The sequence below is a fragment of the Callithrix jacchus genome, chromosome 6 (assembly GCF_049354715.1).
Source record: "Callithrix jacchus isolate 240 chromosome 6, calJac240_pri, whole genome shotgun sequence".
NCBI classification, from domain to species: domain Eukaryota; kingdom Metazoa; phylum Chordata; class Mammalia; order Primates; family Cebidae; genus Callithrix; species Callithrix jacchus.
The window spans coordinates 158745333-158772817 of NC_133507.1; the positions used below are offsets into that span (position 1 = coordinate 158745333).

At 52.0% G+C, this 27485-nt stretch overlaps 1 long non-coding RNA gene across 1 annotated transcript; it reads right to left on the reverse strand.

The window, feature by feature from the left end:
- Nucleotides 1-27485, reverse strand: LOC128932447 (uncharacterized). Its single transcript, XR_013519167.1, has 4 exons — nucleotides 27396-27485; nucleotides 10421-10521; nucleotides 4934-5053; nucleotides 1-2556 (listed from the first exon to the last, which is right to left on the reverse strand). It is a non-coding gene; the product is annotated as an uncharacterized LOC128932447 (long non-coding RNA).

Consider the following 27485-nt stretch of genomic DNA (forward strand, 5'->3'; position numbering starts at 1 on the left):
TTTTGGAAAATCGTATTTATTCAACTGTTTCTTGTTATTTCTCTGCCCACCACAGCAGGGTGAGGGCAAGTCTGATATGCGGCCTCGCCCTCTCCAAGTGCCTCCCCGCACCACGCTCCCCTCCCTTCCCCACTCCCAGGAGGGCCACGTTTCTCCAGTACCTGAGCCTGGAGAAAGGCCCTGTGTGCTGGGGGCCTCCGTGGAATCCTTGGCCTCTCCCCCAAACTGCTCAATGTCCACATCAAGATCCTCTAAGTTTGCACTTTTGTCAAAGATAAGAAGCATTTTCAGGAAGCCCAAGTGTTTCCTGTTTGGCAGAAGCCAGGCTGAAACAGCCCCTTCCCCAGCAGGGACTCAAGCTGGACCTGCCCGCGTTTACAGAAGTCAGCTCAGAAGGAAGTGCGGTCCAAGGGTCGTCTTGTTGGTTTATTGAAAAGGCCGTCGACGGCTTTTGTCCAGCTCCGCTGCTGCTGCTGATGCTGTTTGCATGAATCACACCAAACCCTTCAAGCCCTGCCCGTCTGGTGTGTCACTCACTAGAGCACCGGCTGCTCTCAAGCTCTCCAGCCAGGGGAACACACCGTCCTGCCTGCCTTCTGATGCGGGTCCAGTGGGTTCTCGTGCCAAAAATGACTGCATGATGTCATGTGCACGCGCTCCATTTGATCGTTTATTCGCCAAGCCTGCGTTGAGAAGCTTCCCTGCAGTGGACTCTGCTCTCTGATGCCCTGGGAAACGGGAGGCAGGAGACAGGCTAAGTCCCCTGCCCTCAGGGTGGTTCCACTCTAGAGGGGGATCCAGACACATGAGGGAGAGCCTGTTGTGTTAAAGTGGGAAAAGCCAGGACGAAATCAAGTGGGAGGGGCAGAGGATGTGTGAGGGGATAGCTGGGATTTTAGAGGGAGAAGCTGAGCCCAGGGAGGACCGACTGGAGACATGACACAGAAAGTTCTCGAAGTTGAGGTGGGAAAGTGGAACTAGGTTGCAGCCATCACTCTGAGTGTGAGGAGAGGCCTCAGGGCTCACTGGCAGGAAAGATAAGGTCCGACCCTGGTCCAGGGGGACGACTCCGGCTGCCGTGTTGAGGCACCAGCAAGGGAAAGGCAGGCCCAGGGAGGCAGGAGCGCCCCAGCCAGGCCCATGATGGATGATAGCCGTGGACCACGTGACAGTGTGATGTGGCGGTGGCCCTCTGAGTTCTGATCTCCCACGGATAACGTAGTATCTTTCCAAAACCCAACGTCCAACAAATTCAGACGGTTTTCATACTGCCCGTATACACTATCCATCTTTGCTAAAAATACTTTGTTAAAGCAGGCATCATGGTGTTGGGAAAAAGCACAAACCTGGCCATTGAACAGACCCTAGGAGGCCTCCAGGGTCTGGCGATAATCACAGGTCAGGGGCTGACTGTCCAGCAAGCCCGTTCCTCAGCCTGCGGAGGGAGCCACAAAGCCCATATCCAAGAGAGAAGGGGCCGAGCACCTTTTCAACACCCACGCAAGCCTCACCCTTTCCTCAGTTCAGCCTTCGTCCACCCAACTACGCACAACGACAGCACGGCAGTGAGGCCAACGGAGCAAGGCATGGGGCTGCCCGGCCCGGCACACAAGCTGCACGGGAGGCCACGATGCCCAGCCAGGTGGGCACTGACCTCCCCCACCCTGGGTCTCAGGCCAGGGCCACAGGGCAGCAAAAGTAGGTGCTGTGAGGGGCCAGCCTGGGCCACATGCCCACCCGTAGACAAATCCCAGTGACCAGGGAGGAGAGGCACGTGTGGCTGGCGGCCACCATGATGGACAGGGCCGGCAAATGCTTCCTTCACTGCAGGAAGCTGCAGAGGTCAGGGCAGTGCCTGACATCCCGGCCCTCTGGGGAGGTCACTCCGCTGACATTCCACATGGAGAGAGTTCTCTCCGTGTCCTGGAGACAAGTCCTTTGTTGGACCTGCCAAAAGCAAATGTTTTCTCCTTCTCTGAAGCTGTTCTTTTCAATTATTTTAAAACGGGGTCTTTCCCGGAGCCACAGGGATGAAGCCACTTTATCACTTTTTCATTTTGTGAGTTGTGCTTTTGATTCCAAGAATGCCTCACCTCCTCCTGGCTCCCAAAGATTCTCTCCCGTGCTTTTCCTAAGTGCTTCATGGTTTCACGCCTGGCATTCAAGTTCACGATCCTGGTTGAGTTAATGTTGTGTAGGATCGCCTGTTCATTCTTCCGCCGGCGGATGGCCACCTGCTCTGTCACCATTTGTTGACATGACAGCCCTTCAAGCCTCATGGGATGACTTTTGCACCTTTTTCAAAATCCAGCTGGCCAAATTTGCATCAAAGTTGGTGCGCAGCACACAGAGCTGTGGAGAACAACACGAGGAGCCTGTGGAGTGCTTGGCTCCCTCTGCTATGTGGGGATGCATGCAGCCTCACAGCACACATCACAGATGAAAACCTGAGTTCCCCTGGGCCCCGGGTACACCATAGCAGGTCGACAGCTGTTTCTTCTGGCGTCATCCGGTCCTGCTGTGGCCCCTGCAGCTCCTCAGAGGCACACACAAGCCCTTTGCAAAAACAAAAAAAAAAAGGATCAGCCAAACCTCTGCCCAAACGAGCATGTCCTGCTATCACCACCCGCCCAGCATGCAGTCCAGAGGCGGAGGCATGTGGAGAGGAAGAGGGAGCTGACTTTCCTTCACTCACACTGAGGATAAGGCATCCTGCTCCCCGCTGTGCCCCTGGGGCTCCTGACCCCTCTCTTCAGAGTGTACATCATATGGTCCTAAAGATGCATCTCTGTGTTTTGGTCCCCATCCAGGATCTGTCCCCGGAGCAACAGAATCTCCCTCACTTTTTAAATGCTAGACCCCCTCCTGCTGCAGCTGAGACCCATTTCCTCTTCAGTCCCCTGCGAAAATGAAAAACAGCTGGGAACCATCACTGCAAACACTTAGCGCACTTAGTTCAAGGCTCTCGGACTGCACCACCCCCACCTCTTCCCGAGAGTTGACAGCAAGTTCATGTGGCTGGTTCCATCTCCTCCTGAGCACCCCAGTTCCTGCTGACCAGGCTTGGGAGTTTCACTCCCCTACGGCCTTTTCAAACTGCTTCCTCTCAAGATCATACAGGAAAACCAGTCCCATACAGAGCGAGGAAGAGGGAGGTGGCCTGCAGGTGGTGGCACTCAGCCTCACTCAGTGAGCACCTACTGTGTGCCAGGCAGGCTGCTCTGTACTACAGGGACAGGGGGCCTTCCTTCCCACAGGAACGTGGGCCCCAAAGGAGGCCAGACCACAGCTCAATGCCCATGACAGCAGTGAAGGGAATATGGGTAAGGGCTCCTTAGGAATAACCAGTACATTCTGAGCGAGGCGCTGGTGCCTGAGGCGGCCCCAGGGGGAGTGTGTCCACTGAGAGGAGAGGGAAGGAAGGCATGTCACATGGCAATGGGAGAAGAGAAAGGAAAGACACAGGAGTCACAGGCAGGACACAGTGTCCAGGGCACGGAGACCCCACCCCAGCTTAGCCCTTTCATGTGGGCCTGCGTGTGGCACTAGGAGGGGTGAGAGATCATAGGCTAAACTTGGCCCATCATTCTGGAATGTTGCTAAACTCCAAGCTGAGGGTGGCAGACTAGTCATTGAAAACATCATTTGCTGGTAAGGAAAATGGTGATAGATTATGTAATAAAAAGCAAATTTCACTTGCTTGTTAAGGATGAATGTCAATACGGTGGAGAGATTTCACCCAACCCACCGAGTCTGACCCCTGCTGTCTGGGCTGCTCATTCACTGTCCTCCCCAACTGGGGTTAGTTGGGGAAGAAAATGCGAGACCAGACTCTACAACGAAGTTGCAAATGCATCTCCAGGGAGAGGCTGCCTGTTAAGTCAGCAGCGGGCACCAGTTCTTCCCCGGGGCTATGAATCACAGACACCATCAAGCCTGAGTAACCCTGAGGCCCTGCAGGGAAAGTAGAAGGGCCTTGAGGAATCTGCCCAAGGGTAGGTCAGGGCCAAGGAGATATGGCTCCTCAGGGCTGGGATGGGAGGGGAGAATCCTAGCCAACAAGTTGCAAAGGCATCCCCACTGACCCTGGGGAAAATCTGGTCAATGTGCGACCCTTTGCCATTCAATGCCTGCTGCAGGCCAGGCAGCAGCTGCCTTGAGATCCCTCAACAGCAGCAAATAAAACCCAGCACGTGTGCAGCAGGATCACTGTCACTTCCAAATGTCCCTGTCCTCAGTTAACAGGGTTCCCATCACAAATCACAGAAACCCCAGTTCCGATGGACAAAAGCAAAAAGATTCACCTAGCAGGACAGTTCAAGAATGGTGCCAGATTTGGTGACAACTAGGTCCAGGGATCCAGTGAAGAAAATTGCTGGGGTTCTCTCTCTTCATCTCTCTCTCTCTTCCTCTTCCTTTCTCTCTCCTCTCTCTCTCTCTCTCTTTCTCTCTCTCTCTCTCTTCATCTCTCTCTCTCTTCCTCTTCCTCTCTCTCTCTCTCTCTCTCTCTCTCTCTCTCTCTCTCTCTCTCTCTCTCTCTTTCTGTCTGCCAGCCATCCCGGCCTGGCTCTCCTTGATTTATTCTCCAGGGAGGTCTCCCCAGTGTAACACAGTAACCACCATAAGCCCCACACAGCCTCCTATGGCAAGGACCAGAGGCCTTCTGTCTCCCAGGAACCACATGTCAATCCCAAGGAAGACCCTGGCTGCTCTGCATGGGTCATGTGCTCCTCGTGAGCAGATCACTGCAGTTGGAAGGAGGGAACACTCCATTGGGCCAGGATGGGCCATGTGCCCCCCACCTGTGTGGCAGGTGGGAACTGAGAGATCACAATTAGCATTTCCCCAGGGTTAAACAGGCAGCCAAAAGGTATCTTCACACAGACGTTTATGGAGATCTCTAAAATTAACAAAGCATTTTCATAGACATTACCTCATTTCATCCTTGAGACAGAGCAGGGACCTCTCTGAGGGGTCTGCCGGGTGTCTCCAAGCATGGAAATAGAAGAAAACCTTGAATTCCTTGAAGGGAATTTGCAGGCACCCAGCTGACCTTCAGAAGTAAATGAGCAGCCTGATGAGTAAGAAGGTATTAACCACTTAAAACAATAACCAGGAAAGTTAGAGCCACACGGTATGTGATTCCTATTAAGACAGCATCTTAACATAGGTCTCTGAATTGTTTTTCAGAAACTCAAATCCCCATCAAACTGATCTGCTGGCATACAGCCTCAGATAAGGAGGAGATGAGGACTGAACTCTGTCCACAGAGACCTGGATGAAGTCATGACCACGGGCTAGATCTTAACATTCTCTTTTGCTGACCCCAAGGTTTTAGGCAAAGCTTCACTTCCTTAACTAATTGCAAATAAGGGAGTTTTTTGAATGGGCCTATAGGAACTGTAAGCCCCCAGGTTTCAAGATATTCGTCTTTTTATGTCAAATCAATGTATAACCTCTGTATTTGTCCATTTTCACACTACTAACAAGCACATACCTGAGATTGGGTAATTTATAAAGGAGATTGGTAACTTAATGGACTCACAGTTCCACATGGCTGGGAGGCCTCACAATCATGGTGGAAGGCAAGGAGGAGCAAGTCACATCTTACATGGATGGTGGCAAGCAAAGACAGAGAACTTGTGCAGGGAAACTCCCCTTTATAGAACCATCAGATCTCGTGAGACTTATTCAGCATCACGAAAACAGCACAGGAAAGACCCACCTCCATGATTTAATCACCTCCCACTGGGTCCCTCCCTCAACATGTGGGAATTGTGGGATCTACAATTCAAGATGAGATTTGGGTGGGGACACAGTCAAATCATATCAACCTCCATGTATTGATTTACAATTCTGCCTGTAACTTGTACTTTCCTGAAATTTACCCTGCCTTCAAAAACCCTTGCTTTGCAAGCCATTGAGAACATGGGCTCATACTTCCTGATTCTTCTTGGTTGGCATCTGCAAATAAACGCCCTCCTTTCTCCCGCTGCAAAACCTCGGTGTGGCTATCAGGCCTTACTGCCCTGGGCAAGTAGACCCCAAGTTTGGTTTGGTAACATTTTTACAGCAGCCCCTGAGGTAACAGAGCAGGGATTACAGCTGCCAGAGAGGTCGGGTGGCTTGTCCATTGTGGCACAGTGAGGCAGGGGTGTGAACCAGTACTTGTGAGTCCAGAGTGGGTGCTCTCTCCACTTCACCACACTGTCATGAATGGCCTTCCATAGCAGACACTCTTGTGTCCCACCCAGAACCCAGAACTCCCTCCCCCTAGCTTCCCACCAGCTCCCCTGCAGCTCAGTCTGAGAGCTCTCTCTCGACACAAAAGCATGCATGACCCCCATGCAGAGAGGACAACGGCGCCAGGTGCTAATCAGCCACCAGAGCTTCACTCAGTGAGAAGCTGAAGATGGGGACTCCCACTCCATCTCATCAGCCTTCAGGAAGGACAACTCTGGGCCATGCTCTACCCAGTCCCCACGAGATCCACAATGACACTGAGCCCTAGCAGGCCACGGTGGCCACTTGCCTGTTCACACACCCTATCTCACTGGCCCACTTTCAGGTCCTCCTGGGATCGCCTCCCAGATCAACTTACACTCAAATTCTTGTCTCAGTTCGCTTCTGAGGAACCTTAAATTAAGATATTCTGTCCATACTAACAAATTGCTGCCAAGAAGGCAGATAGAAGTAAATTCTATACAATAAGTAAGTCATGTACCCATTCCCATCAACCCAGGATGGCACATTAGGAGTGCATGGCCACGGGGGTTTCCTCACCACCCCTCAGAGACAGACCTGTCTAGCTGACCACGGCACTTTCTAAAGCTGTGCTCACACATGGGGGCATCACCAATCAGTCACCTCTGTCCCTGCAGAAGAGTTGGGTGGTGGCAAGTGCACAGCTACTTCTCATCCCTACTCCCGCCCCTAGCTTACTGAGCCCAGAGAACCATAAAACAAATGTCACTCTCATAATGTCACCAGTTCCCAAAATGGCTAATTTTCCTTCTTTCCATTGCCAACCCTACTAAGAGTCACACGTACAGAAGGATTGGCCGGAAAATGCCACCAAATCCATGACTGGTCTAGCCATCCGATGCTGGAAATAGAGACACAGAATCTGGAGAGCAGTTGGGTGGCGCCGGGCCCACCTGGGTGAGTGGCATGCTAAAAATAGGCATGACTCACATCTGGCTGGGAGGCCCCCACCACCGCTCCAGCGAGAGCAAGCCCTCCCCCGCCTACAACACCATCCCAGGCCTCCATGGAGCAGAACCACGTGGACAATGTGGACAGCTCTGTCTACACCAGCCCTCGCTGCATGTCATGTGGCTCAGGGAGGGCCTTTGGGCTCAGCTCCTCAGGTTACACTGAGGACATCTGGAGCCATCTGGCTCCTGCACCCGAGCCCACTTGGAGTCCCTGGATAAACACATTCCGTCACTTAGGAAAACAGAATTACATTTTCCATCACGATGAAATGAACCTCTAGGGGGTATTTACAAAAATGTATACTCAGCTAGGGGAGAATGTGGTTTTTGCCAATTAGCTAGAAGAGGAAGTCTCAGGATCTTTACACAGCATAATGAAAAGAAAAATGTGAGTAAGAGAAAGAACAAGAGTCAGAAAAGCAAAGTCCAGTTAGGTCCACTTTCACAACAAACCATTTTTACAGTTACAGACAGATCCTGATTTATACACAGGCTTAGTTCCAGAACTGTGTTTCCAAGTCAGTTGTTTGGAATTTGAAACTCATTTTCCCATAGAAACTATGTGCATTGGTCATAAAATCAATCCACAGATGTCTCTCTTTGATAAAGTATCTGAAATATACCACCATTTCACCTTTCCAGTTCCCCTCAGCATCAGCCAGAGCTTTGCTTCTGTAAGAAGTTACATTCTGATGTCCACATCTGGATGAGGGAGCCCCTTTCTCCTGTCAGGGGATGGCAGTGAGGAGGGCCAGGTGATGGGGTAAGGCACTCACAGGAGCATGGGTCATTGGCGATCAGCTTTGAAGACCCACAATATGAGTGTGACTCTCAAGGCCACCTCATGCCCTGATCAGATGCTCACCCTGTCTCGGCCTCAGTCACCTCAATCTCAGTCCCCTCACCTGCAAATATTCCCTGCCTTATGTTGCTGCTGTTGGGGGCATTAAGTGGTACAATGTATATAACACACAAGGAATGGTAGTTGGTTCCAAACAAGTGCTCTTCAAATGGTGACTATTATCTTTACTGTTGCCTTTCATGTGCAGGAGAGAACTTATCATGAAATCTGAGCATCTTAGGGTTTAAGGGGAACCATTAAATGTTTTCAACAAAGGACAGAGCCACATCTACTTTGCACCCTAATAGGATTCCCATTCCTTGTCCACAGCAGGCTCTGACTAGGATTTGTTGGATGGACAGATGGACAGATGGATGGATAGATATATGGATGGATGGATGGATGGATGGATGGATGGATGGATGGATGGATGGATGGATGGATGGATAAATGGATGGATGATGGATGGATGGATATATGAATGGATGAATGGATAGATGGATGAATGAGTGGGTGGGTGACTGGCTGGATGAGTGGCAGGGTGGATGGGTGAATGGGTAAATGGGTATGGGTAAATGAATGGACAAATGAAGGGATAGACAGATGAATAGATGAAGATCTAATACTTTTTGCTCACCATTGCCTCTGGCTTGAGCCTCGGATTCTGCTGTCAGTGCCCCTCTTAGCACTACCACGGGCTTTGATAACACTGACTCCCCCTCACTAAGTGAAATTCTCTGACCCCAGGCTCTGAGGAATCATCTCTTTGTCTCAGCTCTTCTTTGGCCCCCCTCCCTGATTGCTAGCTTCCCAGGTGCCAATTCCATGGAAGCATTCTCCATGACTATCCCTCTGGTCTCTCCCTTTCCCTCCGTCCTCTCCATGGGTGTCATTCTCTCATGGAGTGAGCTCTCACTTCCCCTCTTATGTCCAGCCTTGGCCCCTCGTCTGAGCAGCAAAGTCAAATGCCCTCTGCCTGATGGTCAGTTTCCTACTGAGATCCCATCAGCACCTTAAATCCAAACTCGAATGCCCTCGTTTTCTTGTTTCTTACCTCTAGCAGACCTACTCCTGTTCCTGGTCCCCAGCCCTCATTAAAAATCATGAACCCACTCATGGTCACAGGCTGGGACTCTCAAAGTCACTGCCACTACTCTGCTCTCACTCTCCTTTTCTACTCAGTCAGGAAATGAGGGGCACAACTGTTGTGTCTGCACATTCTCCCAGCCTTTATACCTTTGCTTGAGCTCAAGGCTATCTCTTGGTTAGTCTAATGCACTAGTCATCTGCCAGCTCAAGGAAATACACACTAACTGTTCCAACAGACAAACCCCCAAGCCATAGTGGCCAAGATTTCACCAGCTACTCTCTCACTGCATTGGTTGTCTATTGCTACATGCAAAACATTCTAAGATTTAGCGGCAGAAAACCACCACCATTCTATTATCTCTCATGAGTCTGTAAGTTAGGTGGGTTCTGCCCAATGGTTCTTCTGCTCCACAGGATGTTGGCTGGTGATGCAGTCCTCTAAGACCTCAGCCGACCTGGAACATCCAAGACAGTTCACTCACACAGTTGGCACCTTGACAGGGATGGCAAAAACACTAAGCTAGCTAAGCATCTTCTCTCTCCATGTACTCTCAGGGCTTCTCCCTTCCAACTTGATAAGTTCGGCCACAGTTCACGAGGCAAATTAAGGCTCCCCAAAGTAAAAAGCTACCAGGTCTTCTTTTGCCACATACTGTTGGTTCAAGGGAGTCAGAGGGCCAGTTCAGACTCAGCACTAGAGGACAGGACACAAGGATGTGACTGTCAGGAGATGCAGTTCACTGAGGCCCTCTTTGAAGACCAGCTACAATACTCATTCAAGTTAGTCCTGAGCAGGCCAGTGGCCTCCTCCATCTTATAGCTACGTCATGTGGAGCCTGCGGTCTCCAAAGTCCTCATGGCAGAGGAAAAGAGAGAGAGAGCCGGACGAAGTACAATGCCTTTCGAATGCCTCTGCCCGGAAATGACATACCACTTCCACTCACATTTCATTGATCAGGATAGCCATGTGATGGCAACTTGACTACAAGGAAGGCTTGGAAGTGAGAGGCGGGGTTGACTATTTGGTTGGCCTTCACTGTCTGTGCTCCCTCATCTATTTCCTTTGTGGGACAAACCCAGCATACGCAGAGATTCCCATACTCTGTTGTGGGAGTGTAAACTGGGACGGCCTGCCCCAGAGGACAGCATGACCAACCCACCTTCCTGCTTGCTCTAGGACGGGTTTAGAGAATACATCATGCACAGGGCCCTTCCAGCTCTAAAAGCCAGTGAGCCAGAGAAAACGAGGGCGTAGTAACATCAGAACACCAACCTGTCATCTTCTTTCCAGTGTATTCCGTGGTGTTGGCCGAAATGGAGAGGAATTCATTCCTCTGAAGGGTGGAGGCTGCTTGTGCAACGGCTGGTTCCCACCTAGTTAAGAAGGAGAACACACAGCATCATTGTGGGAGCCGAAATTGGCCACACTGGGCAAGCCAGTTTGTAGGCCCTTCTCACAACACTGTGTCCAACTCAGGATGCTATATTAGAGCAAAGGTGGAGAACCCAAAGGGAAATCCAAGAATAACAAAGCCACTTGACCTGTAAGTGAAGGTGGAAGGGATTGGGATTAACTCACCAAAAGACAGGAAATGACTCAGCATCAAAAGCCTGCAAACAGTAAGTCATGAAGAGTGTGGACATGGGTGTCGAATCAACCCAGGGCTGGGCACTGACTCCATCACTTACAGCTGTGGGGCATTACTCGTGTAGCTCAAGTTCTCTGAATATCATTTTTCTCACCTGTGAAATAGCTAGATCAGAGCAGCTTCCTCAAGGTGTTCTTATGATCATTAAATGTGTGCCGGGCTCACGGCACAGGCTTGCTGAGTGTGGGCATTGTTATTGTTGCTGCTGTTGTTACTCCTACTTCCATCTATGCTGGCATAACACGACGATTCCTACAAGTTATTGGTTTCTTGAGAGAGGAAATTACCAATACTCTATCAACGACACTGATCATCAGATCCTTAAGAGTGACGTAGTAGGCCGGGCGCAGTGGCTCAAGCCTGTAATCCCAGCACTTTGGGAGGCCGAGGCGGGTGGATCACGAGGTCAAGAGATCGAGACCATCCTGGTCAACACGGTGAGACCCTGTCTCTACTAAAAATACAAAAATCAGCTGGGCATGGTGGCGCGTGCCTGTAGTCCCAGCTACTCGGGAGGCTGAGGCAGGAGAATTGCCTGAACCCAGGAGGCGGAGGTTGCGGTGAGCCAAGATCGTGCCATTGCACTCCAGCCTGGGTAACAAGAGCGAAACTCCGTCTCAAAAAAAAAAAAAAAAAAAGAGTGACATAGTAACCAAGCAAGTTAGAAGGACTTTTTATTAGCCAGCGACCGAGAAACGGCTAACGCTTAGGCATTGGCTTGATTTCCCTTTATACCTTTATTTAGGTAGGGGAGGGGGCCTGGCTGAAGCGGAATTTTACAGAAGCAGAACAAGCAAGTTAGCTAGTAACCAGCGGGGAGAAGGTTCCCAGGACTGTTGGTTGCTAAGGGTATTTCTAAGATGGAGTCAGTGATGCTAGCCCAGGGTAGGTTATTACAGTGACACAGGAGACCCTCTCATCCCTAACCTCTGTCTAGCCCTCTAGCCATATTCCTACCTCCCACCACACACCCCATCCAAGATGAAGGACTTACAGCTTCAACTGTTTAAAGGCTTCTGTGTACAAGTAACAGAAATGAACTTGAGCAAACTTAAGCAACCTGAGGATGTCCTGAACCCAAGGAGCTGTGGAAGAACCAGGACTCAGGAAGGGAAAGAACCAGGCAGCTCTTGGAGTGACGGGGACTTCAGAGGCCACTCACAGAATCACAAGAAAGGCAGCCTGGCTCAGCAGAAGCATAGATGGCCTAGGATTGGTAAAGTGTAACTCAGGCAAGGACATTTGGGGAGAGGGATGGCCACACTGATAAGGCAGGGTCGGTCTTCCCGGGCACATGAATCGTGTTGCCTGGGAACACGAATCGAGGTGCCGATGTCACCAGAGTGCAAGAGAGGATCTCTGAGCGTTTTGTTTTGTGTTAGGAAAAACCTATTGAGCAAACCAAACTCTTGGTCTTATGGGCATTACTACTTAGGAAACCAGTAACATGGGCCTTAACTCTAAGAGAATCTGTTTTAAAGTTTTAACCAAGCAGAGCTGGCACATGGATGTGGCAAGCCTTGACAGAGTGTTCATAGATGAACTCAGCTTAGGAAGCATCGCTGTGAAGAGACAGTTATCGCCCTCATTATAAACGGAAGTGGTCTTCTGAATCTAGGTACTCCCAAATTCAAATATTTCAGGAACCAGACAGGAAATCTAAATGAGGAACGCGGGCCGGGCGTGATACTATAGGGAGCGGCGGAGGTGGTGGTAAACTGGAAAGGGTGTGCTCAACTTGCTGGCTCCACCCAGCCGTCGCAATGAAAACACGTAGGCCCAGTGCCGTCCAATCTTTTGTGTTCAAAGAAAAGCTGGATATCTGCCTTCTTATGAGAATTTTTTAGATTTTGACATGCAAGTCTCTAACTCAAAAATAGTGAAAAAATAGGTGAGCCACACATAGCACGTCCTGGACTGAAGCCTACCTGTGGGCATGCAACCTCTGGTCCCACCAAGACGGAAGGCGGACCACCAATCCTGCAGACCCTGGGAGTTCCACTACCCCTCACTGTCTTCTTGGCAGGGAGAAAGAAAAGGCTGTGCAACTGTGCTCCCCCGAGAAGTGGCTGTGTGTGGTGTGTGTGGGGGGGGGATGGGCGTGGGTGTGGTGTGTGTGTGGTGTGTGCGGTGTGTGTGTGGTGTGTGTGTGTGTGGTGTGTGTGTGTGTGTGGTGTGTGTGGGTGTGTGTGGGTGTGGGGGGATGGGTGTGGGTGTGTGGTGTGTGTGGTGTGTGTGTGGTGTGTGTGTGTGGGTGTGTGTGGGTGTGGGGGGATGGGCGTGGGTGTGTGGTGTGTGTGGTGTGGGGGGGTGTGTGGATGTGGGTGTGTGGGGTGTGTGGTGTATGTGGTGTGTGTGGCTGTGTGGTGTGTGTGGTGTGTGTGGCTGTGTGGTGTGTGTGGTATGTGTGGCTGTGTGTGGTGTGTGTGTGGGGTGTGTGTGGGGGCGGGTGTGGGTGTGTGTGGGTGTGTGTGGGGGGCGGGTGTGGGTGTGTGGTATGTGTGTGCGTGTGTGTGGGTGTGTGTGGCTGTGTGGTGTGTGTGGCTGTGTGTGGTGGGTGTGTGGGTGTGTGGGGGGTGTGTGTGCATGTGTGTGGGTATGTGTGGTGTGTGTGGTATGTGTGGCTGTGTGTGGTGTGTATGTGTGGTGTGTGTGTGGGTGTGTGGGGGGATGTGTGCATGTGTGTGTGGCTGTGTATGGTGTGTATGGTGTGTGTGGTGTGTGTGTGGGTGTGTGGGGGGTGTGTGCATGTGTGTGTGGCTGTGTATGGTGTGTGTGGTGTGTGTGGTGTGTGTGGTGTGTGGGGGTGTGTGTGTGTGTGTGTGTGGCTGTGTGTGGTGTGTGTGGTGTGTGGGGGTGTGTGTGTGTGTGGCTGTGTGTGGTGTGTGTGGTGTGTGTGGTGTGTGGTGTGTGGGGGTGTGTGTGTGTGTGTGTGTGTGTGTGTGCTTCTCTGCTTAAGTGGCACCTGCGGCAGTAGCTGTACCTCCCCCACAGCTCCAGCTCCCCGATCTCTCCCTCTGGGGTTCTAGCACCCCACAGACAGGCCTGCAATGACTCCAGCTTCCTCCAGGCAGCCCTAGGTCCTGGGTGCACTGCATCTCCTCCCACTTGATCCCTCCAGGCCTGAGAGGAGAGGAACGTTCTGTTCTTGCTATTGCCTTCATTGCTAGATCTGTCTGCATTTAGCTTCTTATCTCTTTCCACCACCTGTGAAAATGCTTCTCTGTATCACAGCCTCTACTGGACATAGAGTAGACCTCTTTATCCAAGGGGGATACATTGCAAGACCCCAGTGGATGTCTGAAATCACAGATAGTACCAAACCTTATACACACTACGTTTTTCTCCTATGTATACATACCTATGATAAAGTTTAATTTATAAATTAGGAACAATATGACATTGACAGCAACAGCTAATAACACAACAGAAGAATTACAAAAACAGGCTGCCCTCACTGCGCTGGCTTTGGGGGCATTATTAAGTCAAATAAGGGTTTACAAGCACTGCTACACAGCAATAGCCGATCTGATAACCTAGATGGCTACTGAGTCACGGGTCGAGGGGGTGGCATAGCCTACACGGGGTGGATGTGCTGGACAAGGACATGATTCATATCCACGGTGGGATGGAGCTGGATGGCACCAGATTCACCACACTACTCAGAACGGCAAGCAATTATTCAGGATGTTATAAGATATGCAACCTCCGCAATTGCTCCTGCAGCTGTATTATGGATTGGCCTTTGGAGATACCTCTTCAGGGTGGTGGTTGTTTTTTTCATGTCTGACACCCCTGGCTTTACCCCAAACCCCACTCCCAGGGCCCCACCCAGAAGCAATGCAGCCCTCAGGAGGACAGCTTCAATCCCTCCACCCCAACCAACCAGCAGCAAGCCTGGCCACCCCAACCCCTTCCCCCTAACTCCCCTTGAACACCCCTAACCTAGGAACTTTAGAGGAGAATGATATGGGTACTAACTCTGGCTCCCACGTGGTGTGCTCAGCCTCGTGTCTCCTAAACTCCTTCTTTACTGCAATGCCAAGGTCCTTCTTTGTGAAAGGAGCAGGAAGAACTCCTCTGGCAGTTACACTGGCTAGCACGCTCCTCCAGCTTTCCAGCAAGCTCTTCTTGGAGGCAGATCCAAGCGGGGCCTGCCATCGTCACCGCAGCAAGCTACACTTTAGTAAAACATCATCTAAATTACATCTTGATTTCATCTTAAAGGAACTCCGCTTGAGTTGAGACATAAACAAGAGTAAGGCCTAACCTCAAAAAACTGATGTATATAATTCCACTGCCAAAAGTCTCTTCCCTGTGGACACTTTTCAGTAGATAATTAGCCATATGAGTCACAGTGGATGGGACGGTTAGGGCCCAGCTGGGATGAGTTAACTTATCTACAAAATACAGAGAAATCTTTGAAGAGATAACTCTCATCCAGTCGTCAATGAAACGTGGGAAACTATGCTCTAAAACTGACATTTGTAACCAGGGCCAGCAAGGGGGCCAAAAACCTCCCTCTTGAATTTTAGATAACCTATTCTTTTTAATCAGATATCAGTTGTATCCAAAAACTGCACTCATTTTAAAAGTACATTTCAATGGATTTTGACAAATATGTGGGCCTGTGTACATTAAGCATACATTTAGATGAGTTTCAACGACTGCATCAAAACATGTGCCCACCACCTCCATGCTGATAGAGAACATTCCCATCACGAAAAAAGGGCCCGTGGTGCCCTTGCTTTGTCAACCTCCCACCTCCCACTGCAGACGACCACCCATCTAAACTACAAATTAGATCGGTCTCCTCTAGAGTTTCATATAAATGGAACCAGACTCTACGTACTCTTCTGTGTCTGGCTTCTTTCATTCACTCAAGGTTCTCCGTGGGTCTTCAGTTTACTCCTTTTCATTGCAGTGTAGTATTCCTTTGTCTGAATATACCGTAAGTGCTTACCTAGTCACCTATTGTCAGATATTTGCAGGGTTTCCAGCTGTGGGCAATTATGCTATGAACATTTGTGTACAGGACGTCATTTCTCTTATAACTCATTTTTGAACCTTTTTTCTTGAGACAGAATCTCGCCCTGTCACCACTTCCTTGGAACTAAAGCCCCCAGCCCCACACCATGTTGCTGGGAGCCCCTCACCACCTCAGGCAGCTACGGGGAATCAGTGGCCACCAGGACCTTTACCGCAAATGCTGCGCACACTTGGGGCCGCTCTCCTCCCTGCCCTTCTGTGGGATTCAGAGTCAAACCACACTAAGCCATAAATAAGTGGTTGTGGGAATCCAGCGCTGGGCCCCTCCATCCAACAGATTTTCTCCACAGACTACTTGAATTCTTTTTTGTGTGTTTAGTATTAAATTTAGAAAAATTCTCCACTCTTTTTATTTTTTTTTTTATTTTATTTGAGACGAAGTCTCACTCTGTGGCCAGGCTGAAGTGCAATGGCACGATCTCAGCTCACTGAAACCCCCGCCTCCTGGGTTCAAGCGATTCTCCTGCCTCAGCCTCCCCAGGAGCTGGGACTACAGGCGTGCGCCACCATGCCCAGTTAATTTTTGTATTTTTAGTAGAGACAGGGTTTGACCATGTTGGCAAGGATGGTCTTGATCGCTTGACCTCGTGATCCACCTGCCTTGGCCTCCCAAAGTGCTGGCATTACAGGCGTGAGCCACAGTGCCCAGCCTAACTGTTTACTTTGAGATAGTTGTAGGCACACATGCAGCTGTAAGAAGTAATACAGAGAGACCCTATATACCCTGTTCTTGCTTTCCTCCATGGCAACATCTTGCATAACTGTCACAATGTCACAATCAAAACATTGAGCTAGATACAATCCATGGACTTTGTTTGGATTTCACCAGTTTCACGTGTGCTCATGGTATGTTTCTGTGTGTATATTTAGTTCTGTGTAATTTTATCACGTGTACCTTCTATGACACCACCACACTTTTTGAGATGGAGTCTCGCCCTGTTGCCAGTTCCTTGGATCTGGAGCCCCTAGACCCACACCATGTTGCTGGGAGCCCCTCATCACAGCAGGCAGCTACCGGGAATGGTCTGTCATAGGATCCCATGCTACTGTCTTATAGCCACAGCTACTCCCTCTTTCCCTGTCCCTAATCCTTGGCAATCACTAGTCTGTTGTTCTGCACTTCTATAAATTTTTCATCACAAGAATGTTATGTAATAGAATCATGCAACCACACAACAGATGACTTTTTTTTTTTTTTTTTTGAGACGGAGTCTCACTCTGTCACCAGGCTGGAGTGCAGTGGCACAATCTCAGCTCACTGCAGTCTCCACCTCCCAGTGGTGATTCAAGCCATTCTCCTGCTTCAGCCTCCTGAGTAGCTGGGACTACAGGTGCACGCCATCATGCCCAGCTAATTTTTGTATTTTTAGTAGAGATGGGGTTTCACCATGCTGACCAGGATGGTCTCGATCTCTTGACCTCGTGATCCACCCACCTCAGCCTCCCAGTGTGTTGGGATTACAGGCGTGAGCCACCGCGCCCACCACAGATGACCTTTTGAGACTGCCTTTTTTCACTCAGCATAACTCCCTTGAGATCCGCCCAACTTGTTGAATGGCCTTTTCTTTTTCATTGCTCATTAGTATTCTGAAATATAGATGCACCAATATTTGTTTAACCTTTCACCTACCGAAGGACATTTGAGTTGTTTCTGTTGGGGGCTAGTATTAATATAAATAAAGCTTCTATGTACATTTCTATATACGTTTCTGTGTGAACACTAAGTTTTTGAATTTTCTGAATGAATATCCAGTAGTGAAATTGCTGGATCGTATGGTGAGGGCATGTTTACTTTGGTAAGAAACTGCCATACTGTTTTCCAGAGGGGCTGCACCATCTTACATTTCTCTGAGCAATGTCTGTCACCGACATTTGATGTTAACACTGTTTTTCGTTTTGGCCATTTTCAGGGTACACAGCGAGAGCTTACTGTGGTTTAGTTTGCTCTGCCTAATGGCCAATGGTATTCAACATTTTTTCATGAACATTTTTTCATGAGCTTATTTGCCAGCTGTGCATTATCTTTGATGAAATTTCTGTTCATGTCCTTAGCTCATTTTCTGATTGAGTTGTTTGGATTTTTTTTACTGTTAAATTTTATGCCTTCTTTACATATTCCAGATACTAACCCTTTGTTGGATATGTGGTTTGCAAATATGTTCTCCCAGCCTGCAGCTTTGCAGAGTCTTCCCCAGAGCAAGAGCTGAGTTTTGATGTGGTCTGATTCAGCCATTTTTGGACCGTGCCTGTGGTGTCAAGTCAGGAAACTACCTCTTTACCTAGTCCTCGGTCCAGAATATTTTCTCCTGCTTTTTTCCCTAAAAGTTCAGTGGCTTCACATTTTAAATGCGAGTCTGTGATCCATTTGGGGTTAATTTTACATAATGTCTGAGGTCGAAGTTGAGGTTTATATTTTTGCCCATCTCCAACACCGTTTGTTTAAAAGGCAGCCCTTCTTCCTTTGGATTGCCTTTGCACCTTTAAGTATTAGCTGGGCATATTTGTGCAGGCCTGTTTCTGGGTTTTCTATTTTATTCCATGGAACTACATGTCTATCCCTCCACCAATCCCTCACAGTTTTGATTATTGTAGCTATATCATAACCCTTAATGTCATAACCCATTCATTTTTAAGAAAAAAAAAACTCGAAGTAAATTTGTTACTTATCTTCCATTGTATAACTCTATTCTCACGCTGCTAATAAAGACATACCGGAGACTGGGTACTTTATAGAGGAAAGAGGGTTAATTGACTCACAGTTCAGCATGGCTGGGGGGGGTCTCAGGAAACTTTCAATCATGGTGGAAGAGGAAGCAAATACGTCCTTCTTCAATGGTGGCAGCAAGGAGAAGTGCCAAGGGAAGGAGGAAGCCCCTTATGAAACCATCAGCTCTCGTGAGAACTCCCCATGATTCAATTATCTCCACCTGGTTCCTCCCACAACACACGAGCATTATGGGAACTATAATTCAAGATGAGATGTGGGTGGGGACACAGCCAAACCGTACCACCCATCCTTTGAAGAGCCTATGAGAGCTCCAGCTCAAGTCAGAATCAGGAAATTAGCTACAGGTGGTTCTGAACCCAGCCACTGCTAGGGAGAGAACAAAGGCTGGGGTCCAACCCTTGAGCAGCAGGGAAGGGAACAGAAAAAGCTCAGCAGGTTCCTGCCTCTCATAGTTCAGTGGGATCAGAGATGGGGCTCTCATCATAGAGAGCAGAACATCTGACACATAGGGCAAGACATTCTGGGAGATGCTCTGGCCAGGGGGCCCCAGTGACCTGAGGCAAAGATGGACCTGCAGCAAATGGATGTTGCCGGCACCACACTTACCCTACACGTCCTACAGATGACCCCAGCTACTGAGTGGTAACACCCAGACTCTGTCTCAGGCATCTGTCCCGACTGCAGGAGCTCACTCAGCTTCAATCAATGACAGACAGGACACTGGTGAATAAAATTCCAGTTTCTTCAACCCAGTTGGACCTCACCTCCCTGCTTCCTAGCAGGATAGACACAGCTGCAGCCCAGGAGTAACTGGCTTGATGATGCTGATATAACCTTCGTTCGGATGGAAGAAGACTGGGTCACAATCACAGGTACAGAACAGGTGACCCTTGACTTCCACCTGGCTGGCCTTCGCCTGCATCTGCACTGATGCCCATACTGCCTTCACTGCAAGAGGCTGCACCCTTGCTACCAGCTGCTCTTGCAATGCAGGCTCTCACGGGAAATGACCCACTCAGCCGACAGCAGCCCCAGCATTGGCTATCCAGAGGTTTGAGGAAGGGGCAACTTGAATGCTGTTTGATTCTTGTCATATAAATGGGTAGAAGAAAAGAAAAGAGGAAGGAAGGAAGGAAGGAAGGAAGGAAGGAAGGAAGGAAGGAAGGAAGGAAGGAGGGAGGGAGGGAGGGAGGGAGGGAGGGAGGGAGGGAGGGAGGGAGGGAGGGAGGGAGGGGAAGAGGGAGGGGAAGAGGGAGGGGAAGAGGGAAAGAGAAGAGGAAGAAAGATCACACTAGCCATAAAGTCTCCTTAGCAACACAGCTGAGGCAATGATGGAAATCCTTAGAGAGACCAGAAGGAGAGAATCTTCCACTTTGATCAACATTCTGAGGACCAAAGGAAAAGAACCAAATTCAAAAACACTGGAAGTGCTTCATTCAAGATGGTACCTAAAAAAAGACATGTAGCTACCAGATTTTATCATCTTCTCTACGTTTCCTAGAAAGAACTCCTCTTAGCAGGTAGGCTACTTTTCAGTTTCCAGACAATCTCGGACCTCTGTTTCCAACTGCAGCTGAGAGACAGTACCACGTGAGTGGTGGGCTAATGCCCCCTGAGTTGGGAAGCTCATGCAGGAGGAAGGCCCCCCAGACCAGTAAACTTCCAACTCAGATGTTTTGGCAGAACCATTGCTGACTCCAGCAGCCAGATGTCTGAAATCATTCTTCCTGAGAAATCAAGCAGAGACATCACAAGCTTCCAAAGAGCATTGACTTGAAACCATACACCCATACACCCAAACACATGGCAAGCCATGTAGCAAAACAATGTAAACATGAGAGCATTAAATTATGCCACATAAGCCTGTTCAGAAGAAATCCGTGATTGTGCACATCTCAGATACTATGGGAAGTCAGATGGGACCACCCAGCAGCCACTTGAGCTGATCGAGTTAGAAACAGGGACGACCCCAGAGCAGAGCCGGGCAGATGGACACATTCAAAACAGGGCCAGTCCCCCTGCTGCACAGCTGGCGCGCAGGCCTGGCCCTGGGTGGCTCTTGTCTCAGGGGTGTGTGCTACTGGGTCCCTTGGTCCCCATGGTCAGTCCCAGTAACCTGCTTTGGCCAGTAGCAGGAATCAGAGGGCCGAGGGACCAAGCAGGTGGCACAAGGCATTCCCATCCCAACTGTCTTGGGGAGGCCTGCCTTTTTAGGCCTCCCAGGTGACTGCCCCAACCTAAGAAGGAAGCAGCTCCTCGGAGCCCAGTGAAGCAACCAGAGCCACAGAGGCCTGCAGGGTCATCAGCCCCTGAAACATTGGCCCTTTGGGATGATGCTTTTTCTCTCCCTTCCCCAATGAACCCCCCGAGGAAGCACTGAATGCAGGGTCAGACCTGTCACCACTGCCCTGAAGCCAGCTGCTGGATGGTCTGTTACACTCCAAGGCCAAAGGAGCCACCCAAGAGATAAAAGGGAGACCCAGCACCGAGAGCTCAGCGCAGCAGAGCTAGGGCTGCGGGGGTGTCTGCAGGAGGAGGTGGACATTTGGTTGCAGGGGAGAGAACAGAAGCACAGGACTATTTATGGGTGCGTTCCAGGCATGGGACTGTTTATGGTACATTGCAGGCATGGGACTGTTTAGGGGTACATTCCAGGCACAGGACTGTTTAGGGGCACATTCCAGGAACGGGACTCTTCAGGGGTGCATTCCAGGCACAGGACTGTTTAGGGGTATATTACAGGCATGGGACTGTTTAGGGGTACATTCCAGGCACAGGACTGTTTAGGGGTACATTCCAGGAACGGGACTATTCAGGGGTACATTCCAGGCACAGGACTGTTTAGGGGTATATTACAGGCACGGGACTGTTTAGGAGTACATTCCAGGACTATTCAGGGGTGCATTCCAGGAACGGGTCTATTCAGGGGTGCATTCCAGGAACAGGACTGTTTAGGGGTGCATTCCAGGCACAGGACTATTCAGGGGTACATTCCAGGCACAGGACTGTTTAGGGATACATTCCAGGAGCGGGACTATTCAGGGGTGCATTCCAGGCACAGAACTGTTTAGGGGTATATTACAGGCACAGGACTGTTTAGGGGTACATTCCAGTAGTGGGAATATTCAGGGGTACATTCCAGGAATGGGAATATTCAGGGGTACATTCCAGGAGTGGGACTATTCAGGGGTACATTCCAGGCACAGGACTGTTTATGGGTATATTACAGGCATGGGACTGTTTAGGGGTGCATTCCAGGCACAGGACTGTTTAGGGGTGCATTCCAGGCACAGGACTGTTTAGGGGAACATTCCAGGCACAGGACTGTTTAGGGGTATATTACAGGCACAAAACTGTTTAGGAGTACATTCCAGGAACGGGACTATTCAGGGGTACATTCCAGGCACGGGACTGTTTAGGGGTATATTACAGGCACGGGACTGTTTAGGGGTACATTCCAGCCACGGGACTGTTTAGGGGTACATTCCAGGCACGGGACTGTTTAGGGGTGCATTCCAGGCACGGGACTGTTTTCGGGTGCATTCCAGGCACGGGACTGTTTAGGGGTGCATTCCAGGAATGGGACTGTTTATGGGTGCATTCCAGGCACGGGACTGTTTAGGGGTACATTCCAGTCACGGGACTGTTTAGGGGTGCATTCCAGGCACGGGACTGTTTAGGGGTACATTCCAGGCACGGGACTGTTTAGGGGTACATTCCAGGCACGGGACTGTTTAGGGGTGCATTCCAGGCACGGGACTGTTTAGGGGTACATTCCAGGCACGGGACTGTTTAGGGGTACATTCCAGGCACGGGACTGTTTAGGGGTGCATTCCAGGCACGGGACTGTTTAGGGGTACATTCCAGGCACGGGACTGTTTAGGGGTACATTCCAGGCACGGGACTGTTTAGGGGTGCATTCCAGGCACGGGACTGTTTAGGGGTACATTCCAGGCACGGGACTGTTTAGGGGTACATTCCAGGCACGGGACTGTTTAGGGGTACATTCCAGGCACGGGACTGTTTAGGGGTACATTCCAGGCACGGGACTGTTTAGGGGTACATTCCAGGCACGGGACTGTTTAGGGGTGCATTCCAGGCACGGGACTGTTTAGGGGTGCATTCCAGGCACAGGACTGTTTAGGGGAACATTCCAGGCACAGGACTGTTTAGGGGTATATTACAGGCACAAAACTGTTTAGGAGTACATTCCAGGAACGGGACTATTCAGGGGTACATTCCAGGCACGGGACTGTTTAGGGGTATATTACAGGCACGGGACTGTTTAGGGGTACATTCCAGCCACGGGACTGTTTAGGGGTACATTCCAGGCATGGGACTGTTTAGGGGTGCATTCCAGGCACGGGACTGTTTTCGGGTGCATTCCAGGCACGGGACTGTTTAGGGGTGCATTCCAGGAATGGGACTGTTTATGGGTGCATTCCAGGCACGGGACTGTTTAGGGGTACATTCCAGTCACGGGACTGTTTAGGGGTGCATTCCAGGCACGGGACTGTTTAGGGGTACATTCCAGGCACGGGACTGTTTAGGGGTACATTCCAGGCACGGGACTGTTTAGGGGTGCATTCCAGGCACGGGACTGTTTAGGGGTACATTCCAGGCACGGGACTGTTTAGGGGTACATTCCAGGCACGGGACTGTTTAGGGGTGCATTCCAGGCACGGGACTGTTTAGGGGTACATTCCAGGCACGGGACTGTTTAGGGGTACATTCCAGGCACGGGACTGTTTAGGGGTGCATTCCAGGCACGGGACTGTTTAGGGGTACATTCCAGGCACGGGACTGTTTAGGGGTACATTCCAGGCACGGGACTGTTTAGGGGTGCATTCCAGGCACGGGACTGTTTAGGGGTACATTCCAGGCACGGGACTGTTTAGGGGTACATTCCAGGCACGGGACTGTTTAGGGGTACATTCCAGGCACGGGACTGTTCAGGGGTGCATTCCAGGCACAGGACTATTCAGGGGTACATTCCAGGCACAGGACTGTTTATGGGTATATTACAGGCATGGGACTGTTTAGGGGTACATTCCAGGCACGGGACCGTTTAGGGGTACATTCCAGGCACAGGACTGTTTAGGGTGCATTCCAGGCACAGGACTGTTTAGGGGTGCATTCCAGGCATGGCACCATTCAGGAATTCATTGCAGGCCATAAATGCTCAGGGGCCCATTCCAGACACAGACACACCTGAACAGCAAACTGTTAGGACTGCTTAGAGGTGCATTTTAGGCAGGGTTATGGGGGCCTGGGACAGGTCCACTGTGGAGGTTAGAAGAGAGTCTCAAAGCAACCTGTCCAGGTGCATGAAGCAGCCCAGGGGCACTCCGCCCAAGGGCCTGACTCATCATCAAATTGGGACTCAGTCGTTTCTTCCCCAGGGTCACTGCAGGGACCCGTTGCCTGGTGACCTTCTAGAAGCAGAGAGGCAGAGAGGCTGTCTGCTTTCAGAGAACCTGAGCGGGAGCCCCAGCTCCACCCGCACTGCCCAGTGACCTTTGTAAAGTCACTTAACTCACATTCAACCCCCCCAGCAGTCTTCTTTTCTGTAAGATGGGATGTTAATAACAGGCCCTGTCCCCCAGGGTTGTCGTGGGGACTAAAGGAGCTTCTGTAAGTGACATGCGGTGCAGGGCTGCACACAGTGGAAGGGTTCAGCATCCGGGAGTCACTCTAGCCTCACGTGGTGGTCAGTCAGTGTGCAGGGGGGCAGGTGGCTGCTGTCTGGGCCAGAGACAGAGGCTGGGCTTCGCCTGAGGCCAAGGCAGGGCCCCCACTCACAGGCCCTGGGTGCTGCAGTCCATACCCCGAGGATCCCCAGGTCCCCTCCCCCACACCTGAAGATGGGCCTTTCTCTTAGAATTAGCAGGGAAGCCCAGGCCATCGTTTCCACTACAGGGTTCACTAAGGCAACCACGTGCAGACGCCATCCTGGATGCTGGGGCTACTGCTGGGAATGCCACTGGGCTGGGCACCCTGGGTGTGGAAGGCAAAGGGGTCGAGCACTTCTTCCTCCCTGGAGGCTCCCCAGACTCCCTTTGCCTCCCAGATGGCCGGTCCAGAGGCCCACGTGGCCCGGGTGGAGAGACGGCCTGGGGTGTGAGGAGAGCCTCACACCACCGGCTGCTGCTGCTTAGGACGAACTTACAATGTCCCAAACGCCCAGCAGCCTGAGCCAGAAGGGGTTCCTGGACACTCAGAAACCCAGTCCCGGGCAGTGTGGTTGTAGCCCCCAGTAGGGCACACGTCTGCTCCCCCTAAATGCCCTGCCCACCTTCACCACCCTGCTCTGTCCCAGACCCCAGCAACTATGGCCTGCACCAACTGCCCCCTTGGCACCAGCTTCCCAGGGGGCTCAGCCAAGAAGGGCCCAGCAGGAGGCTGGGGAGCAGAAAGACAGAAGCCTGGCATTGACCCGTCTCCCTCCCTGCCTGCAGCGGCTGTAGCTGCCCTGGACCCCACAGCTCTGGGGGCACCTCTCTCAGGGCTCCACACTCCACATTCCAGACACAGAACCCTCATTTCCCTCTACAGGCCCGAAGCGGCAACTGCTCTTACTGCAGCCCCTCCCCGGACATATCACCGCCTTGCTGTTTCCTAACTCTGCCCACAACTTTGTCAGACGTCTCCGGGGCAGTAACTCTGCCACCTCTCTCCTGCCCAGACCCTGGCTGGCAGGAGGAGGACACTCAGGGGAACCGCTAGAAAGCAGGGGGAGAGAGCCCTTCAGCCACCAAGTCTCGCCGCCCAGTGCCCTCACCTCAGTGAGGTGCTAACAATGTCCCATCAGGTGGAGCCAGGGCACCAGGCAGACCAGATGGGGCAAAACCCAGGCCATCGGGGCTGAGGGCTGAGCATCTAGACCTCAGACCTCAGTCCCAGGTAAGGTGACACCACTCAGGTAGGAGGTGCTGGGTGAGACCGGTTGGTGAGAAGCGCCTCCCAAGCTCTCTGCAGCTTCCTCACTCAATGGCTTGGAACTCAGGACACATGTTCACACAGCCACAGCCACCCCAAGTGGTCAGCCTGTCAGGCAGCTCCAGAAACCACACACCCCGTGACATGAGGAAGCCGCAGACAGAGACACCCACAGTTTCCCACTGTTCCCTTGGAAACGGCAGGCCCAGGTCCAGCTCCTCTACGCCCCTACCCTCAGCTAGAAACAAAACCTGGCAGCTTCCCCCGGTCCCTGCCCACCCACTGGCTGCCCCCAGCCTCTGCCCTGCAACTGTGGCCAGAATGATGCCCCTTCAGCTTGGCCCCAGAGCAGGATAGGAGCCAGACCTCCAGCGGTAGCTCAGGTCAGAAAGAAAGGAGGGAGCTTGGCCTTCCCAAACTGGAGTGCTTGCTAGGGTTGGGGTTGGGGAGGGGGCACAGCCCTGGCTGGAGAGCCCCAGGCGGCTGTGGGTGGGTCCCTGGAGGCCTCCGCAGGCCTAGAGTTCCTGGGGCTTGGATGGGCAACGGCCCAGGAATCTTGACCTTGTATTTGGGGATGGTGGGAAATGCCAGCACTTCCCGCTCCCCCACCCCAGGGACTCCCCTAGCAAAATTCAGGGAGCAGAAAGCCAAACGGCCCAATGGGATGCAGGACCCCTGCACAGCCATTCCCCAGGGGCTGACCACTCAGAGGCTTGGGCCACCAGTACACCAGGCAGGGTATTAAGAGTGGAGAATTTTTTTGATACTAAACACACAAGAAAGCATTCAAGCAATTTGCGGAGAAAATCTGTTGGATGGAGGGGCCCGGCGTTGGGTTCCCACAACCACTTATTTATGGCTTAGTGTGGTTTGACTCTAAATCCCACAGAAGGGCGGGGAGGAGAGCGGCCCCGAGAGGGCGCAGCGTCCGGGGTAAAGGTCCTGGTGGCCACCGATTCCCGGCAGCAGCCTGCGGTGACGAGGGGCTGGGGGCCCGGGGTCCAAGGAGACAGCGCCCGGGCGCCGGGGTCCCCGGGAAGGGCTGGAGGGCTGGGGGCGCACATCTCGGGTCTCGGGGTGCGGGGGCGGCAGACGCGGGGGCGCGCGGAACCGCGGCCGGGTCTGTCATCACCCCAGGCCGCGCCCAGAAAGGCTCCGAGGGGGGCCGGGCCGCGGGGGTCGGAGGGAAGGACCGGGCGGGGGCGGCGCGGGGAGGATGCTGGGGCGCGGGGCCCTCCCCAAGCTCGGCCGGGGCCCCGAGGTCAGAAGCCTGGGAAACGGAAGCCACGCCGGGCAGGGGCGAGCTCGGTGGCGCCGCCCCCGCGGAAGGACCGGCCCCCGTCCCCCGTCCCCCGTCCCCGGGCCCGCCCCGGTCCCCGGACACCCCCCGGCCGCCCCCGACCCCCCCCCCCCGGCCTCCCGGCCCCCCCTGCAGGCAGGAGCTGTGGCTGCGCGCCCGGTGCCCGGCAGCCGTCGGCCTCTGTCGCCCCCTCCCGGAGCGGAGGAGTCACGGGGAAACAGCCCGAAGCCGGTTGGCTGGGCCCCGGGGAGCCCCTTTCCTGGCAGAGAGGATCCTGACATGGGTCTGGAGGCCGAACGTCAGTCCTGGGGATGTCGGCATCAGCCTTGGAGGATGCCCTCGATCTTTATCCTTTCCTGTGTCCCCAGCCCCCGGCAAAACGTAGTAGACCCAGGGGAAGGACGCAGGAAGCCAGGAAGGGAATTCCCACGCCATGAGCACCATCCTGGAGGTGTGCACACACAAACACACGCGCGCACACCCAGTTCCTCTAAGGTAACCACAGCAACAGAACCTGTGGGCCATTTGGGAATACGCCGGGCACGCAGAAGTGCTGGGGACACACTCGCACTCCACCACTTACTGTGCCTGCCTCTCAGACGAGCACCCCGCCTCCCTTCAGTCCTGTCTCAAACGGACACCACACTAGCACCTGCGCCTTTTGGTAGCTGTG